The sequence below is a fragment of the Trachurus trachurus genome, assembly GCF_905171665.1.
Source record: "Trachurus trachurus genome assembly, chromosome: 6".
NCBI lineage: Eukaryota > Metazoa > Chordata > Actinopteri > Carangiformes > Carangidae > Trachurus > Trachurus trachurus.
Window position 1 is genome coordinate 33,823,527 of NC_139897.1, and position 16,906 is coordinate 33,840,432.

Genomic DNA, 16,906 nt, shown 5'->3' on the forward strand with positions numbered 1-16,906 from the left:
ATTTTTAATTAAAGTTTGTCAAAAATTTAATTTTGTGTCCTCATTGTTCTCATTAAAGCCCAGTATTAAAGTCCTGATTCTTCCTCTTTCCAATACAGGAATCTTTCTTTTTGAAAAGGTAATAAACACACACTGATTGACTCACACAGTGACACAGAGAGCAGTAAATGTGAGTTGTTGTTGTTGTTGACGTGGACGCTGGCTCACACCTTCAGTCCCCTCCGTGGCCTGTGCTGCGTCCGTGTGTCCATTTGCAGCTTCGTGCCCTTGAGCGTTGGTGTTCATGGCTCCAGCTACACAACCGGAAAGTGACAGTGGAAGATATGAAACAGTGCAACTCCCTCGAGCTTTGAAAAAACAAAACAAAAGGCACACCAAACAAAGAAGGATTGAAGGATGAGGACAATTATATTTTTCCACTGTTGTCAAATCCCAACACGACACTTTGTGACCTCCCTCCTCCATCTGTGGCTCTGAGCTCATTGGTTCCTACTGGAGTTATTAAAGTAAAAAACAACAACAAAAGAACAAGAAACAAAAAAATAAATGTTAGTTAGTTAGTGAACTTTATTGTCAATCACACTATGTAACTGTCAATTACACAGGGGATCGAAATTACATTTCCCCAAAATCCAAACGTGCAATTAACATTCAACATACATTTAGCACACACATAAATATAACATGTTGCCTTTTAAATATACACTTCCTTTTAAACAACATTTAATAATATGAATAGAATTTAATATAGTGTCTTCTATAATTTAATTGTCTACAAAAAAGAAGAGGAAAGAGAAAAAAAAGAAAAGATAGATAGACGAGTGGTGTCCACTGCTATTTTGTTTGTTTTCGTGTCACTATGTTTCATCATCTTTAATATCTTGAAATAGAGAATAATATTGGTGTTGAAGTAAGCCAATGTAATGATAACAACAGAGAGGGTCAGGTACTAAGTTTTCTTCATTCTGCTCCTTTTCAATGCCAATGTGTATAGCTACATTATGTGCAACCATGTGTAGAATGAATGGAATAAATCAAAATGAATGAATCAAAAATTGTCATTAAATCCACTTTTTTCTCAATGAACTTCATTGAAAAGGAATGGAAGAATTGAATGTGCAGAGAATATCAGACAGGTGCTCCAATAATGTCCGAGAAAATGGATATGTGCAGAATTAACAATGTTGAGAAAAAGACAAAGAAGAAAAGCAAATAAAATAGACATGTATTAGGCCTACTCCTCTTTGAAACGATTCTCACATAGATTTGGTTTAAATACACTACTTTTTTTTTCAAAACTTTGTTTCACATTACAAAAACAGTTTTCCATGGTAAAATGCAATTTATAAAGCACATTTATATTATACGCCAGGGGGAATTTTACAAAAAAATGTTCAAGTTTTCACATATTGATAGTCCTCTTAATCGCTTTTTCAGGTCAGGGAGCCCAAACAGTAGTACATTCCTCCAAAACAAAATAAAATCACCATCAACATTGATAAATCCACTACTAGAATAAAGTGAGAACGTCTGAAACGTCATTTAAAGTGACAGAGGAGGTGAAACGCGAAGCAGCAGCGGTGACGGAGCTGAGCGGAGCAGCTTTTTGACCCTCGGGAGGACCCGTAGTGACGTAGCACCACAACAGGAAGAGGACGCAGCTCACGTTGCAGCCGGTAGGTAGGTAGGTGTGTGTTTCTCCTCTGCAGCTCCGGTTTCTCTCTCTCTCCGGTGAAGTCGCGGCTTTTAACGGCAGCGCGCGCACTTCCGGTCCGGTCCGGTGTGCGTCACCGAGCCGCCGGTACCGGAGCCTCGCGCTCACCGCGGGAAAAGGCTCCTCGTGCTGCGGGTTAGCCGCGGCGGCTAACGGTTAGCATGGACAGGTCAAACAGCTCAACCGAGTTAAGGTGGAAAGATGCAGACAGAGGAGAGGAGAGTTAAGGTGGAAAGATGCAGACAGAGGAGAGGAGAGTTAAGGTGGAAAGGAGGAGATGTTGGTCTGTGACTGGCACTACTGTCGGTCTGTTGACAGCAAATTGTTGGTCTGTTGACAGTCTGTTGTTGGTCTGTTGCACATCCCAGTAATGTTGATTGTTTGTTTGTTTTTTTATATGATATTGTTTGTGCTTAATAAAAAAAAAAGAAAAAAGAAAAAAAAGGAGCATTTAGTTGTTGTTCTTCTTGACTTTAGAAGTTGCACTGCAAAAACTCAATGTATCTTACCAAGAATATTTGTCTCATTTCTAGTCAAAATGTCATTTCTAATAAGACTCATCACATTAAAAGCAGCTTGTTTTTAGACACTTTTTTACTTCTTTCAAGCAGATTTTCACTTGAAATCTTAGCAAGTTTTTCTTTCTTATTACGAGCACAAAAAACTTGATTTCACTGGCATATTTTTCTACTTATTTCAAGTGAAAATTTGTTTGAAACAAGTGAAAATGATCTAAAAACAAGTTAATTTTTAGGTGGTGAGTCTTATTTCAAGTGGAAAGAGATTAGTTTTGACTAGAAATGAGACATCCTGACAAGAAATAAGACAAATATTCTTGGAAAGATTTTGAGTTTTTGCAGTGTGTGCAGACAGCTTCCTGTTAGTGGATTTGTTTGGTTTCAGAACGTTGATATCACATGATTCACATGGACTGTTAGCTTAGCATCATCCTCTAGCCTGAAGTCCCTCACTTTATTGTGTCCTCCAGAAACACTTCCTGTTGTGTTGGGAGTTTCTTGGTCTGTTGTTGTTGGTCTGTTGTTGGTCTGTTGTTGTTGGTCTGTTGTTGGTCAGTTGTTGGTCAGTTGACAGTCTGTTGTTGGTCAGTTGTTGGTAGAGATGTCACAATTACTTGTTTTCACAATTAATTGCGGCATTAAACACCACAATTAATTGATCGTAAAGATTCCTAAATACCGTCACTTTCCGAAAAAGACCATGTTGGTACCGTATCGGCAGATGTGCACCAAGGTAAAGGAAGATGCACAGATACTGGTCCATTTATCTAACGTAACACTAAATTGGTGGGAATTTAAATGTTAGCGTGTCATTTGTAATTTTAAAAAATAAACTTGGTATATATGGCAATTAATGACTTAAAGGGATAGTTCACCCAAAATTCAAATTTCACTCATTATCTACTCACCCTCATGTCGACTAAGAGCTGTGAGAATTTTCAGAGTCCTCCGTTCCTTCTCTGAGTTACGGGGGGGTCCGTGCAGCAGTATTTGTCCATATAATGGTTGTGAATGGATACCAACTTTCTTCGTCCAAAAAGACACACCAAAAAACATCCAAATACCTCCATGCTGCTCGTCTGTAATGTCCCTCTTGTACTGAAGCCCCGACATGAGAAATTGTTCAGAAAAAAATTAAATAAGTCTATATTTTAAGCTTGTTTGTAGCGGAAGCTCCCAGTGTCTCAGTTCACTGCTCTTCCTGTGTCCGTGCAAATCTCGCGTGATTTGCACTGCCCGTCGGAACAATTTCTCATGTCGGGGCTTCAATACAAGAGGGACATTACAGACGAGCATTATGGAGGTATTTGGATGTTTTTTGGTGTGTCTTTTTGGACGAATAAAGTTGGTATCCATTGACAACCATTATATGGACAAATACTGCTGCGCGGACCCCCCCGTAACTCAGAGAAGGAACGGAGGACTCTGAAAATTCTCACAGCTCTTAGTCGACATGAGGGTGAGTAGATAATGAGTGAAATTTGAATTTTGGGTGAACTATCCCTTTAAATATTTCAAACACTTCCCCCCGGGGAAGACTATATTTGATTTTACACATTCATGGTCTTGTGAAATTTATTGATGCATAATAATCGTGATAATCGTAACACCGTGAGTATTTCTCTGACAATAATCGTACCAAGAAAATCTATAATCGTGACATCCCTAGTTGTTGGTCTGTTGACAGTCAGTTGTTGGTCTGTTGACAGTCAAAAGTTGGTGTAGTTGGTCTGTGAACAGAGTCAGTGGTGGAAGCGTTGGGTTCATTTACCTGAGAGCAGCTCTGAGCCTCTGATCAATCAGCTGATCGATAGACAATATACTGACGATATGTTGAAGCAGTGATGTAGGCTAGCAGCTGCTGATTCCAGATGTGTCTCATCAAACATGGTATGATCTGATTATATTGTAGTAAAGTTTCCTCCAAAACACTGAATTAGCTCAAATAATCACTGGACTGATTAGATGATAAGAGAAGACAATGAACATGGTTTTTATTTTTTTTTTACTGTTAAAGGTTGTACAAAATATGAAGATTTAAATATAAAATAATTCTGTTAGGGGTTTTTTATCCAGTGATTCAATATGGAAATAAAAACCAGTCGTGATGTAGATGAGTTTATTAACAGCTCCATCACCTCTAATGATGTTTTTATGTTGTGAGGCTCAACGCCTCGTCTCTACAGGTGTGTGTGTGTGTGTAACCGGTGTTGATGCAGTTTGATTGGAGCTGAACTCTGTGTGTGTGTGTATCTGTGGAAGTGATGGTTAATTAGTTAATTACACAGTGATGTCGTTAGTTACAGTAAATGAGCCGAGTTTACATCAACAGTTGATTAACACATGAACAAAAACAATGAACACACAACATTAATAAACACACAACAAGTGTAAAACGTTAAAACTGATTTAATGAGTGGAAAAGCATCAGATAAACTGAACTAAATATATATAAAATAAACTATAAATGAGCAGATTTTAATGTTAAAGTGACAGATTCAGTCTCATTGATGATAAATCAGACGTGTTTGTGAGATATTTTTACAGCGGCTTTATGTAGATTATTGATTCTTCATTGATGATGATGATGTCATGGCGTCTTCCTGAGCTCGGCCGAATCATAAATCATAAACTAAGTAATGAGATGTTTTCATGTTCCTATTGATAAAGGGGACCTCTGTCTGCAGCTTTACCCACAATGCCTTGCTTCTCTTCCTGTGTGTGTGTGTGTGTGTGTGTGTGTGTGTGTGTGTGTGTGTGTGTGTGTGTGTGTGTGTGTGTGTGTGTGTGTGTGTGTGTGTGTGTGTGTGTGTGTGTGTGTGTGTGTGTGTGTGTGTGTGTGTGTGTGTGTGTCCGTGTCCGTCCGTCCGTCCTCACCTGGTCATCTTTGTTGTTGTTGTTGTTGTAACCTGGTTGTTAATGTGTGTGTGGTGTGGAGTTAAACTGAGTTTGTGTGTTACTATGTGTCCAGGTGAATACGGCTTCACCGAATCTGATCTTTTTCTTAATCGTTTTGAAAAAAATCTCTGTAAACACGGCATCGTTTTCAGAAATATCTGCGTCCACATGGATCCAGTGAAAACGACCCAAAGCGCTGTAGTACCTACATACTGCAGGCGTGTGTGTGGAGTGTGTGTGTCGCTGCAGCGCTGCCTGCCACACATAAACACTTGAAATGAGGGTTTACCCTCAATGGCTTTCGAGATCTAAATAAAGGTCAAAGAAAAAGAAAAAAAGACTTAAGACAGCTGAAGAAGACGGGAAGTCCCCGCTGAAATTCAATAGAAGTTCCCCGCTGTATTCAAACTCAAACATGGGATTAAATGTTGACAGGGAGTCGTGTCAGAGTAAATATGACGATCAGTGATGATTAAACAGACGCGATTCAGCTGCAGCGTCTGAGCGACGCGACGTTAGTCGGCCGTTGTTATTGTTACGTGCATAGACTGTCAGTGTGCAGCTGCTGCTGCAGCGGTGTGTGTGTGTGTGTGTGTGTGTCTCAGGTTACAGGTAGAGCGGCGGGGGGCATCATGACATCATCGTTTCAGAAAAAAGCCGTATTGGCCGTCCAGACGAAAACGCTGGGGCGGCGTTTTCAAATTTTCCCACTCTGGGACCCGTTTTCAAAAAATACCGTTTTCACCCCATGAAAACGCTGTATTCGTGTGGACACGAGGCCGATCCGATAAAGTATTTATCCGGATTCGAAAAAAACGGATTCGTCTGGATGGGGCCTTAGAATGGGGATGAGGCCAGACTCTCCCTCGGAATGAAATGAAATGCACTTCCGCGAGAGGCTGGTTTACGAGGCTAGCTCCGTGTGTGTGCAGCAGCTAAATCTGCTCAGCAGTCACTAGTCCATACCAGTGTAGGTACCAGATGTAGGCTACCGGTTTTCACATCACTTGCTGAAAAACAATTTAACCAAAACTAGAACTTTACATGATATTATGTCATCTTACATTGGTGTATTTATTTAATATTAGTAGATGAGTTTACACGACAGGCAGGAACAAGGAAGTGAGGTTGAGAGCGCTGTCAGTGCATAAAGCACTTTTGGGGGACACTCAATTGTCCAAAAGTGTCTGTGGAGGACCGGAGCGGCCTCCCCACATAAAGGGGATCAGCGCAAGCCAGACTTAGGTGATGGAGGTTGGAAAAACAGCCAGCGAAGCGTCAGGTGCCAAAAGACAAGGTTTTTTTTTTTTAACAAAGCATGGCCCCAAACACACACAACATAACATCTTCATCAGTCTTTAGAATAATATGCAGGAGTGTGTGCCGGTGTATGAGTGTGCGTGTGTGGGGGGGGGGGAGGGGGAGAGGGAGACGGTGGGGGGTGAGGGGCAGGGGGAGGAGGAGGGGGAGGGCGGGGCGGAGAAGGAGGAGATGGAGGAGGAGGAGTAGGAGAAGGGGGAGATGGAGGAGGAGGAGTAGGAGAAGGAGGAGATGGAGGAGGACGGGGAGATGGAGAGGGGGGTGGGGGGTGTAGACAAGGCCTTGGATGGATGGATGTTAACACCATCATTCCTACATGGACTGAAGAATGGGTGGAGTTTTCTACTGAAGGAGCAGCCAGTAAAGGAGTAGATAAGAGCTGCAGTATGAACGTCATAAAAGAAGACCAGACCCTCCTCATAATCAACAAACACTCCCACCTCCTCAGGATCAGACTTCAGAGAGAGACGGAGTGGTTGGTCACCAGAAGCAGAGAACCGACCTTGGCGCTTGAAGCTGACAGTCCACAAACCATTGCTGGGGCTCAGTGTGATTCTTCCCTTCAGCTTGGTCTCTGAGGTCACTCCTAAAGTCCAACTAGACCACCAGCTGACCTGAACCTGAAAGTAAAATCTTCCTGATGTGAAGCCCTGCTGTGATAAGACACATCTACATTCATCCCTTTCATGTACCTGTTGGTTAGCGGCAGACTGAGGGGGTCTGGGATGGACTATATCAGGATCCAGAGTCACATGCACAACAAACTGCTGGACCTTCTCCAGCTCAGCCTCAAAAAACATCTCTATTTGTTCATTGAGCTTCTCCTGCAGCTGATCCACAGCTCTTCTTACAGTCCCCATGTATGATGGAGGACAAACTCTGACCTTTGCCCAGTCCTTGGTGGGAGGAGCAGTGTTGAGGGAGGAGCAGCTTTGGAGGAGGTGGAGGTGGTCTTCAGACAGTGAGAGCTGATTTACCTCACTGCTTCTCTTCTTCAGCTCAGTGATTTCCTGTTGCAGCTCTTGGATGAAGCCTTCAGCCTGTTTCTCTGTGGTTCTCTGCTTCTCTACTATCATCTTGATGAATTCATCCAGGGCTCTGTCGACAGACTCCTTCAGAGCAGTGAAGATCTCAACACCTTCTGCTGTTTCTCTGTCGGCTCGTTCTCCACTGATCTTCACTGAGCGTTTAATCTCCTTAATCTTCTTTTGTCTCTTCTTGATCATCTGCTGAATTTCCTTCTCTGTCTTCTTCAACTCTACCTTCTTTGCTTCACATTCTTCTTTCAGAGAAACAACATCATGAGTCTTGTGGTCTGAATATGTGCAGAACATGCAGACACAGGTCTGGTCGGTCCGACAGAACAGCTCCAGCAGTTTCTCGTGCTGCGTACACACTCTGTCCTCCAGGTTCTCCACAGGCTCCATCAGCTGATGTCTTCTCAGACGTGACTTTGTCCGATGAGGCTCCAGGTGAGTCTCACAGTAGGAGGCCAGACACACCAGGCAGGACTTCAGGGCCTTCACTTTGGTTCCAGTGCAGACGTCACAGGGAACTTCTCCTGGTTTGGCAGCTCGTTGCTTTGAGCTGCTGCTGCTAGCTCTGAACTGAGCAGCCATTTCAGAGATGAACGTGTTCACATGCAACTCAGGTCTTGTGTTGTAAACCCTTTTACAGTTGGGACAAAGGCACTGATCATTGCTATCCCAGTGTTGAGTGATGCATCTGTTACAGAAGTTGTGTCCACATGGTAAGGCGACTGGATCAGTGAACACATCCAGACAGATGGAGCAGAGAAACTGATCCTCAGTCAGCAGACAGCTGGCAGCAGACATGTCTACACTGAGGACAGAAATGTGAAGAGAAAACAAAACAGTCATAAAATGAAAACCCACCTGGTATGAGGTGGAGACAATGAGGTGGGCTTACATGGACACTTTTTCCTCTTTCCGATTGAATTCATTCTGAATGAGTCTTTCGGGTTTAACCGTTGACATGTGATATGATCTAATCTAATCAGGTGTTTAAATAAGCCACTGCATTTATTCAGTACGGACGTTTAACAGCCGTGTGGCACGCTGCGTGTCTTAACGGACCGGTCCGACCAGAACAACCCAACAGTTCGGACAGGTTCAGACTGAAATTAAATAGGAATGACACGGGTCATTCCTCCTCTTTTTTTGGCCGAGTCTGGTCGGGTTTGGGCCGAGAATTAATGCTAGTGAGCCGCGTCAAATTCGGGCTTCCACACCTGCAGTTCCGTTCCAGTTGGATTTTAATGTTCTGGCCTGTTGAGAACTCAGAAATCAAAACATCCTGTCACTGATAAAAATTGGAAATCTCTGGTCTGGGGGGTAACCGCCATTCCGACATCCCACCAGTCCGACAAAGGCCTCTAATTGTCTAAATAGGCGCGTTTCCACTGCAGGAACTTCGGGGTAATTTTATGGGGCCAGCCCCGTCGGTGCGTGTTTCCACTGCAGGAACCTCCCCCACAGGGCCATTTACAGGAACTTTTACAGGGGCCAACGGAGTACCTACTCCAGGGTAGGTACTCCGTTCGGCCCTGAAAAGCTCCTGGGTGGGGCTCGAGGTTAACCCGGCACTGATTGGCTAAAGCTAGAGTAGGCTCTGACGCTACCAGAAGGCACCAAAACAACAGGCATTTTTAAAAGGGGGAGCAGAAGGGGAGCATTAGCCTAGCAGACACAGCTGTAAACAACAAGAAAACAGCCGGAAGATGTACACAAATGGACCGACGATGAGGTGCAGACATTGATTGCAGTCTACGTCACCGAGGAGATTCAGAGGGGGTTTGAGTCATCGCGGCGAAATGAAAATATCAGCGCACCTCGACACACTGGGGATCCATCACGCCGCAAAACAATGCCGTGAAAAGTTAAAAAAAAAAAAAAAAAACTCAAGCAGGATTACAATCAGCCGCCATGTGCACAAACACACAAACCAGAAACGCGCCTACCGCCTCAGCTCCTTCCATCCTTCTCCGTTGTTGTTATGATTTTTGTTTGTGACCTGCCTGGGTGACGTCACGGTCAAAACTGTCGCACAGCGATTAAGCGGCGATCGAAACTCATGACGTCACCGCGGGGTCCTACTCTGCAGTGGAAACACGGCCACCGAGAGGGCCGAGTGAGAGGACGGTTCCTGTAGAAGTTCCTACCCCCTCCCTTTACCAGGAACTCCTGCAGTGGAAACACGGCTATTGGCAACACTTAATTTTCTATCAAATGTCCCGTCATTGAGAACTGACTGATTTTTGCCTCCTATGGTCGGAATGACGGTATTTTTTCTTTTTTTAAACATCCTGCCTTTCCGACAATTCCTTTAATAGCGTATTTTTCCCCAAAAAGTAAGTAAAAAGACCCGTCTAGCCTCTACCTGGTCAGAGCGCATGTGCTCTGCTGTGTAATTTCGCACAACCATGTGGGTATTCCTCTATCAGCATAAAGAAGCGAGTCACCTGTTGAGTAATGTACATTTCCTTATATTGAAAGCCTTGTCGGAATGGTGGTAGGTCTAAATGGTGGGATGTCGGAGTGGTGGGATGTCGGAATAACAGCATGTAACCCTCTGGGGTCTGATTAGCTCAGTAGTTGTTCATTGTATTGACTCTTTCATTCAAGCATTTGCAAGTGAAGAAACGTCACTACACATTTACTTCGACATGGAGCAGAAAGAACAAAACCAGACACCTCTCAAACCGACTGAAATTTCATTCGCTTTGGGCTTTTAAATCAAATAAAACTGGAATATTTGTGTCCATATAAACACACCATTGAGGTAATCATGTCACCAAATCAGTTCAGGTAGGAACTTACAAGGTTTTGCACCAGTATCAGTGAATCTTCTCAGCTACTCACCAGTGTTCAGCTCAGACTCTTCTGTGTTGTTGAGAAAACCTGATGGACTCAGTTTAGTTTTCCTGGAGTTAGAAACAGAGATTTGTCTTGACTGCAGCGCTGCTGACACTCACAATAACTGACGTGACACTAAATCTCTCTTTATCTCTGTTTATCAGTGTAGCTCCACCTCAGTACAGCTCTGTAGATGAGCTTTTATTAACCTTCGGCCTGAAACAAGGTGAGGTCGAACCTTTGTCCTTTTTACTGTAACTATAAACTGACAACATCCAACTCTATAACTTTTTATTGGTGGAATAACATGATTGCACATGAAACGACAACAACATCCACACAGAAGACAAACATGGACGTATGAGAAGCAATGTATTTGTGTCATGATGAAATAAGGGATAAAGGCTGGGGATCATTGAACTGGAAACCTTTAACTTCAAATGATGTTATACTTGCTCTAAAATGTAAATAACTGTGACATTGGAACTCCTTATCTTTCATTGCGCTCTGTGTGTGAGGTTCTGAGGTTTTATGCCTCATTGCAAGATTAAGCATTAATTCTTGTTGACTTTTGATTCTACATGTTGCCGTCTGTAGAACACAACTAAAGAGGCCAATGCAAGAAAAGAAATACACAACTACAAATCAGGGGTTCACCCTGAAGTGGGCTGGGGTTAGGACGATGAGAGAGACAGATGAAATCTGTGTAAGAAAAAAGTTAATTTTAACAATTTGTCTCTACAACTCCTCAGACTTTCACCGAATACTCGACTATTCGAATATTCAACTATCGAAACCAGTATTTGACGCTGTGTGTCACAGTCGAGTATTAGTCTTTCTCTTGCTTTTCTTTTTTCAAAAGCCCGGTGCTGTAATGAGTAAGTGGTGGAATGGCATCTGACGTCTCAAACTTTGCAAGCTACAACTATGGATGTATTATTTTAATATCTTATAATACATCCATGGCTACAACCAATCAGGATTGGCCATAATGTGTTTCATCAGTAAGCGCAGGACCCCAAGTCGGTCTGGCAGTTGGGCTTCTTCGTGTATATTATTTGCCGCTGCATACCGGAAATCTGATCTACCCGAAGTTTGCAACCAAACGAAAGTTTGCAATCCACCAAAAAATGTTTATTAAAATAAGTATATTAAACCAAGTAGATTACAGAGATTAAACACACAAAATACACAAAAAAGACCAACTTCCGGTTAGGACTTTGGGTATGGACTGGCCCTATAATGGCAGCGCTGCCCACCGTCTTCCCTGCAGGCAGCTACCTGTCCGTTAGCCTCCAGGTGTATGATGTTCTGATGACGGACAGGTCCCATGTGGCCGTGTGTCCTGGTGCCGTACAGTCAACACCGACACCTGTCCACTAATCACCTTAGTCGTGGCTGAGCGGGTGCTGTAACAGGTGGCGTTACTTGGCGTCACCCGGCCGCCACAAGGTGAATAAACACGAAGTCATAAAGTTAAAGAGAGAAATGACTTGATTTCATTAAAGAGTCAGTGAAGAGGCTGTTTGTTGTGACCATGGTGATGATGACAGCTGGTGGCTCCGCCCATGACCAGCCCACTTCCTGCTGCTGCAGCATCACCACAGAGAGAAGGATGGCGGCATTTTCAGCTTCTTCACCTCTACAGGGTTATGATGCCATTCCTATTGAGATTCAAATAACTTTAGTAATCCTGAGGCTCTCATCTCTGCTTTTTGCGGATGATGTTGTCTTGTTGGCTCCCTCGAGCCAGGACCTTCAGCATGCACTGGGGCGGTTTGCAGCCGAGTGTGAAGCAGCTGTGATGAGAATCAGCACCTCTAAGTCCGAGGCCGTGGTTCTCGACCGGAAAAAGGTGGCTTGCCCCCTCCAGGTCGGGGGAGAGTTCCTGCCTCAGGTGGAGGAGTTTAAGTATCTTGGGGTCTTGTTCACGAGTGAGGGAAAGATGGAACGCAAGATCGACAGGCGGATCGATGCAGCAGCCGCAGTAATGCAGTCATTGTATCGGTCCGTCGTGGTGAAGAAGGAGCTGAGCCGAAAGGCCAAGCTCTCGATTTACCGGTCGATCTACGATCCCACCCTCACCTATGGTCATGAACTCTGGGTCATGACTGAAAGAACGGGATCCCGGATACAAGCGGCTGAAATGAGTTTGCTCCGCAGGGTGGCGGGGCGCTCCCTTAGAGATAGGGTGAGGAGCTCTGTCATCCGGGAGGAGCTCGGAGTAGAGCCGCTGCTCCTCCACATCGAGAGGAGCCAGCTGAGGTGGCTCAGGCATCTGTATCGGATGCCCCCTGGACGCCTCCCTCGTGAGGTGTTCCGGGCATGTCCCACCAGGAGGAGGCCCCGAGGAAGACCCAGGACTCGCTGGAGTAACTATGTCTTGGGATCCCCCCGGAAGAGCTGGAGGAAGTGTCCGGGGAGAGGGAAGTCTGGGGATCCCTGCTCCGACTGCTGCCCCCGCGACCCGGCCCCGGAGGAAGCAGAAGAAAATGGATTGATTGATGATCCTGAGGAGGACGATTCATTTACAGCTTCAACTTCAACAATCACACAAACAACATGAGACTGGAAATGTTTGTTTTGATCATGGAAAGAACAAGAAATGACCCTTTCGTACCGTGTTTGTTGCTGTGACGACCCCCTGCAGCCTCCGGGGGGCGCTGCCTATTCTTCATTATGTCATCATCATCTCAGTGGGACGTCCTGGTGTAGCGTGACTCTGGAGCCGGAGCGACCAGCGATCTGTCAGATCTCCATCTGCAGACGCCTCAGCTCCTTTAATGAAGCACCGATCAGGAAAAATCAATCTGCTGCCGTCGCCGTGGTGACTAATGGAAACCGTCAACACGTCTGTCGTTGATAACGTTGCCTCTGTGATTAGAGGACGGGCTGCAGGTGATTATGGGTAATTGACTGTATAGCTCTGAACTTGAAGGCAGCGTCAGTTTCTGTTTCTATTTGGACTTTTCTCAACACGAGTTGCAATTAATATAAATTAAATAATAATAAACTTTAACACACCCGACGTGTAAACATGTTGTTGTCTCCATCTCTGCCGTTCGTCCCACAACATTTGAACGCAGCGTCTCTGGGGAAATTATCTACATGTAGATCAACTTGAACACAACACGACAGGTTCACTGTACGTCAGACGTTACAGATGTAATCAGCAGCAGCTGCCGTCGCCATCGTCCTGAGCAACATCAGCTTCCTCCTGTCGTTGTTGTTGTTGTCGACTCAGAGCGACTTGAGTATTAATTCTATTACACGAGTCAGAAATAAATAAAGCTGACAGGGAGGACGAGACGCTTTGTTTCCTATTGTGATGAAAAATGTTAATGAAGCACAAGAGCAAAACGTCACATTTAATCAACTCACATGTTTTATCTTATTGATGATAGAAACTTAACAACTCCTCTACTCCGCCTCACCGTTCCCTCTGAAGATATTAATGTTATTCAGATTAGGCCTGTACGATATCAGCAAACTGTCCGACGACACTGTTCAATACCACAATGACGATATGACTTTTGATATAAATAAGCAAATATTCAGGTGTGCATATTAACCCTATGTCGCCATTTGTATCAAATTTGATACATAAAAAAAAGTTTTTGAGACCTCATCATAATGTGAACAATCAGAGACATGCAATGATCAGATAATCCACCAGCAGGCCTTCACTTGGGACATCCAATATGGCCGCTGTCAGTCAGTGTCCCATATGTGTTTTCTCATGGATATTTTTGCCAATTTTGAAAAAGTTAAGCAAAGAAAAACTTAAAACTTGTTACTGAAACTTCAATAGGAATAGTTATTGCATTGATGCAAAGTAAAACTACTAATGTTAACTAGCTGTGATAAAATTGATGATAAATTGTTTTGTCTGTGAACATGCTTGAGATTGTACTCAGTGATGAACTTGATCCACTTTCTGATTAAATTTTGAGCTCAGCAAGTTTAAAAACTCTTGCGTCGACTTCACCTGACGGAGAGGAACTATTGATAAGATGGAATTTTAATTAAAACCCAGAGAGAGAAGAGAAGAAAATGTCGTTATATTAAAACTGGGTGTATTTTTTTTTAAAATATCATCTGGACGCTTCACTAACGAGAGCAGGAAGAAAAAAAGTCATTTCTCATTTGTCCGTGACTTTGATGTGATTCCTGCTGCGTCAGGAAACTGCAGGAAACAAGGTGGTTTTAATGCGACGCTGCCGGGCTCCGAGGTGTCGCCGCGGAAACGAGAAGCCGAGCAGGAAAAAAAAGAAAAAAAGCTAGGGAGCTGAGCGTCGCACACTTCCTCTGATGATACACTTGTTCTGTGTTTCAGAGGGGGGAGGCGTGAGGGGGGGAGGGGGGGGAGTCATGGGAGTGTAGCGTTAATATGTTCATGTCAGGACGCATCCAGATGCTGGAGGAGATTTTCTGCTCCGGAGTTTTCCTCCCCGCAGGTGTCACCGAGCAGCAGCAGAGCACTGTGGGTAATAGGTCGTAACGTATAGAGGAAGTGTGTGTGTGTGTGTGTGTGTGTGTGCAGCCTTGGTGTCGACTGGTTTCCATTAAACACCTTAAAGACACTATTCATTATCAGTAACCTCCCTGAATCTTTGCCCACACTGACTCGCCGTTCACTCCTAGTTCCTCAGCCCACATCCATCCCCCATCTGGCCCACATCCGGCTTACATCTGGCCCACATCTGGCCCATGTACGGCACCAGTGTCAGATGCTACGTCCACATCAAGCTCACACAGATGTTAATGGCCACACTCTGCCCAGATGTGCAGGGATATGCGACCCAGACTGGACGCCGATGTTGGAAAAACATTTGTCTGTGTTGCACCTGAACAGATAAGGCGCAATTCCACTGCAGGAACTTACAGGTGCAAGAACCTCCACCGAACGGCCATTTACAGAAACTTTTACAGGAGTCCCTGGTAGCCTACTCAGATCGGCCCCCAAAACTCCCGATGTGACACCAAGAGAAAACCCCAAAATAAGCCGCATTTTTAAAACCCAGTGTTATTAAAAAGGCGTATTCACGGCCAAAAAAAGAGCAAGTAGTAAAAGAGAATAAATCATTAAAAAAACGATAGTAGTATATGAAAAATGTATGAGAAATACACTATCGCATGACGATTGAAATGGCAATTTAAAAACCCAGCTTTATTATATTATATAGTATGTGTCTATACTGCCGGAAAAACAACAACAAGACTAGAAAACACAATGACAACCTCCAGTTCCTGTCCAGTTACAGCTGCAGGAGAAATGTTTCTGCTGGTCGATGAAGTTAAATCTTGAATTGAGGACGAAGCATTTTGTGATAGCCTAAGTTGTTACATAATGTACCAAATTATTACTTTTTTTTTTCATAAAAAAGTGCAACACCCACATTTAGTAATAATTCGGCACTCATTACAAATTTTGTGGCAAAGTTTATTACATATTGCGTTCAAGAATTTTATTACAAAATGCGGCATACATCACGAGGTGAAAATGTAGACATTTTTACACAATGCGGCGCTACAGGCATCATTTGGTTTTATTCTGTAAGTCAGTTTGAAAAGTGCTTGATGGATAAAGTCTGATTGATTAACTCACCTGAACCCCTGTAGAGTCGAATGTCTCTGATGTTGTTGTTGTTATTATTATTATTATTGGATGTCATGGTGTTCCTGTCAGCTCAGCAGCAGGTCGTCTCGTGGTGCGTTCAGGGTCCTGAGCTCTGCAGCCTACTGATGTGGAGGTAATGGCTGCAGGAGGAGGAGGAGGAGGAGGAGGAGGAGAGGAGGACGATGTTAGCTGTTAGCTGAAGGCAGCGGAGCGTTGCCGTGGCCGCCGCCGCCCGCTGGTCGCTTATTTCACGCCTGTCTGGGCTTCCCAGAGCGCTGTGAAAAGCAAAGTGGATGAAAAAGTGTGTCAGGGGAGAAACGGGCTCCGTGTGTGATGTGTTTCAGTGTCCGGACAGAAAAACCTGCAGAGAAAAACTGACACGGGCCTTGTTCGATCACTCGCTCTGTTTCTGTTTCTGTTTCCCCGGTGAGTCGTGATTAAACGTCGACGTGACGCGTGTTGGAATGATCTGAGTCTGATGGTGTGTTTCAGGCCTCAGCGGTCGAGGTGGACGAAGCGTTCAGGCCGTTAATAACCACCGTGTGAAACAGTTTGGTGGTCGGTTTCATCATATTTATCCTGCAGCTCGATGGGTTCACTGTCAAACCACTAAACACAGACGGTGCTAGAAACACAGAGTTTAACAAATAAGTGCCCCATACGTGGGATCAATAAAAAGTAGGGCTGCAACTAACGACTATTTTCATTATCGATTTATCTGTCGATTATTTAAACGATTAATCGATTAGTTGTTTGGTTAATAAAATGTTAAAAACATGTTCAGTGTTTCCCAAACCACCAGACGGCGTCCTCAAATGTCTTGTTTTGTCCACAAACCAAAGAGAGACTCAGTTTATTGTCATAAAGGAACAAAGAAACCAGAAATATTCACATTCAGTACGTTTACATGACACTTGAAAAAAACGAATTATTGCATTAATCCGACTATAACTGGACAACT

At 43.9% G+C, this 16,906-nt stretch overlaps 1 protein-coding gene across 3 annotated transcripts in view; it reads left to right on the forward strand.

The window, feature by feature from the left end:
* Positions 1-1,623: 1,623 nt before the first annotated feature.
* Positions 1,624-16,906, forward strand: part of immp2l (inner mitochondrial membrane peptidase subunit 2) — a 167,980-nt gene continuing 152,697 nt past the window's right edge. For 2 of the 3 annotated variants that reach the window (XM_083973937.1, XM_083973939.1), the window contains exon 1: positions 1,644-1,676. The gene's annotated coding sequence lies outside the window, so the exon portion shown is untranslated. Of the gene's footprint in view, positions 1,681-16,906 lie in introns of all 3 variants that reach the window. The other variant, XM_083973938.1, reaches the window with a different exon arrangement.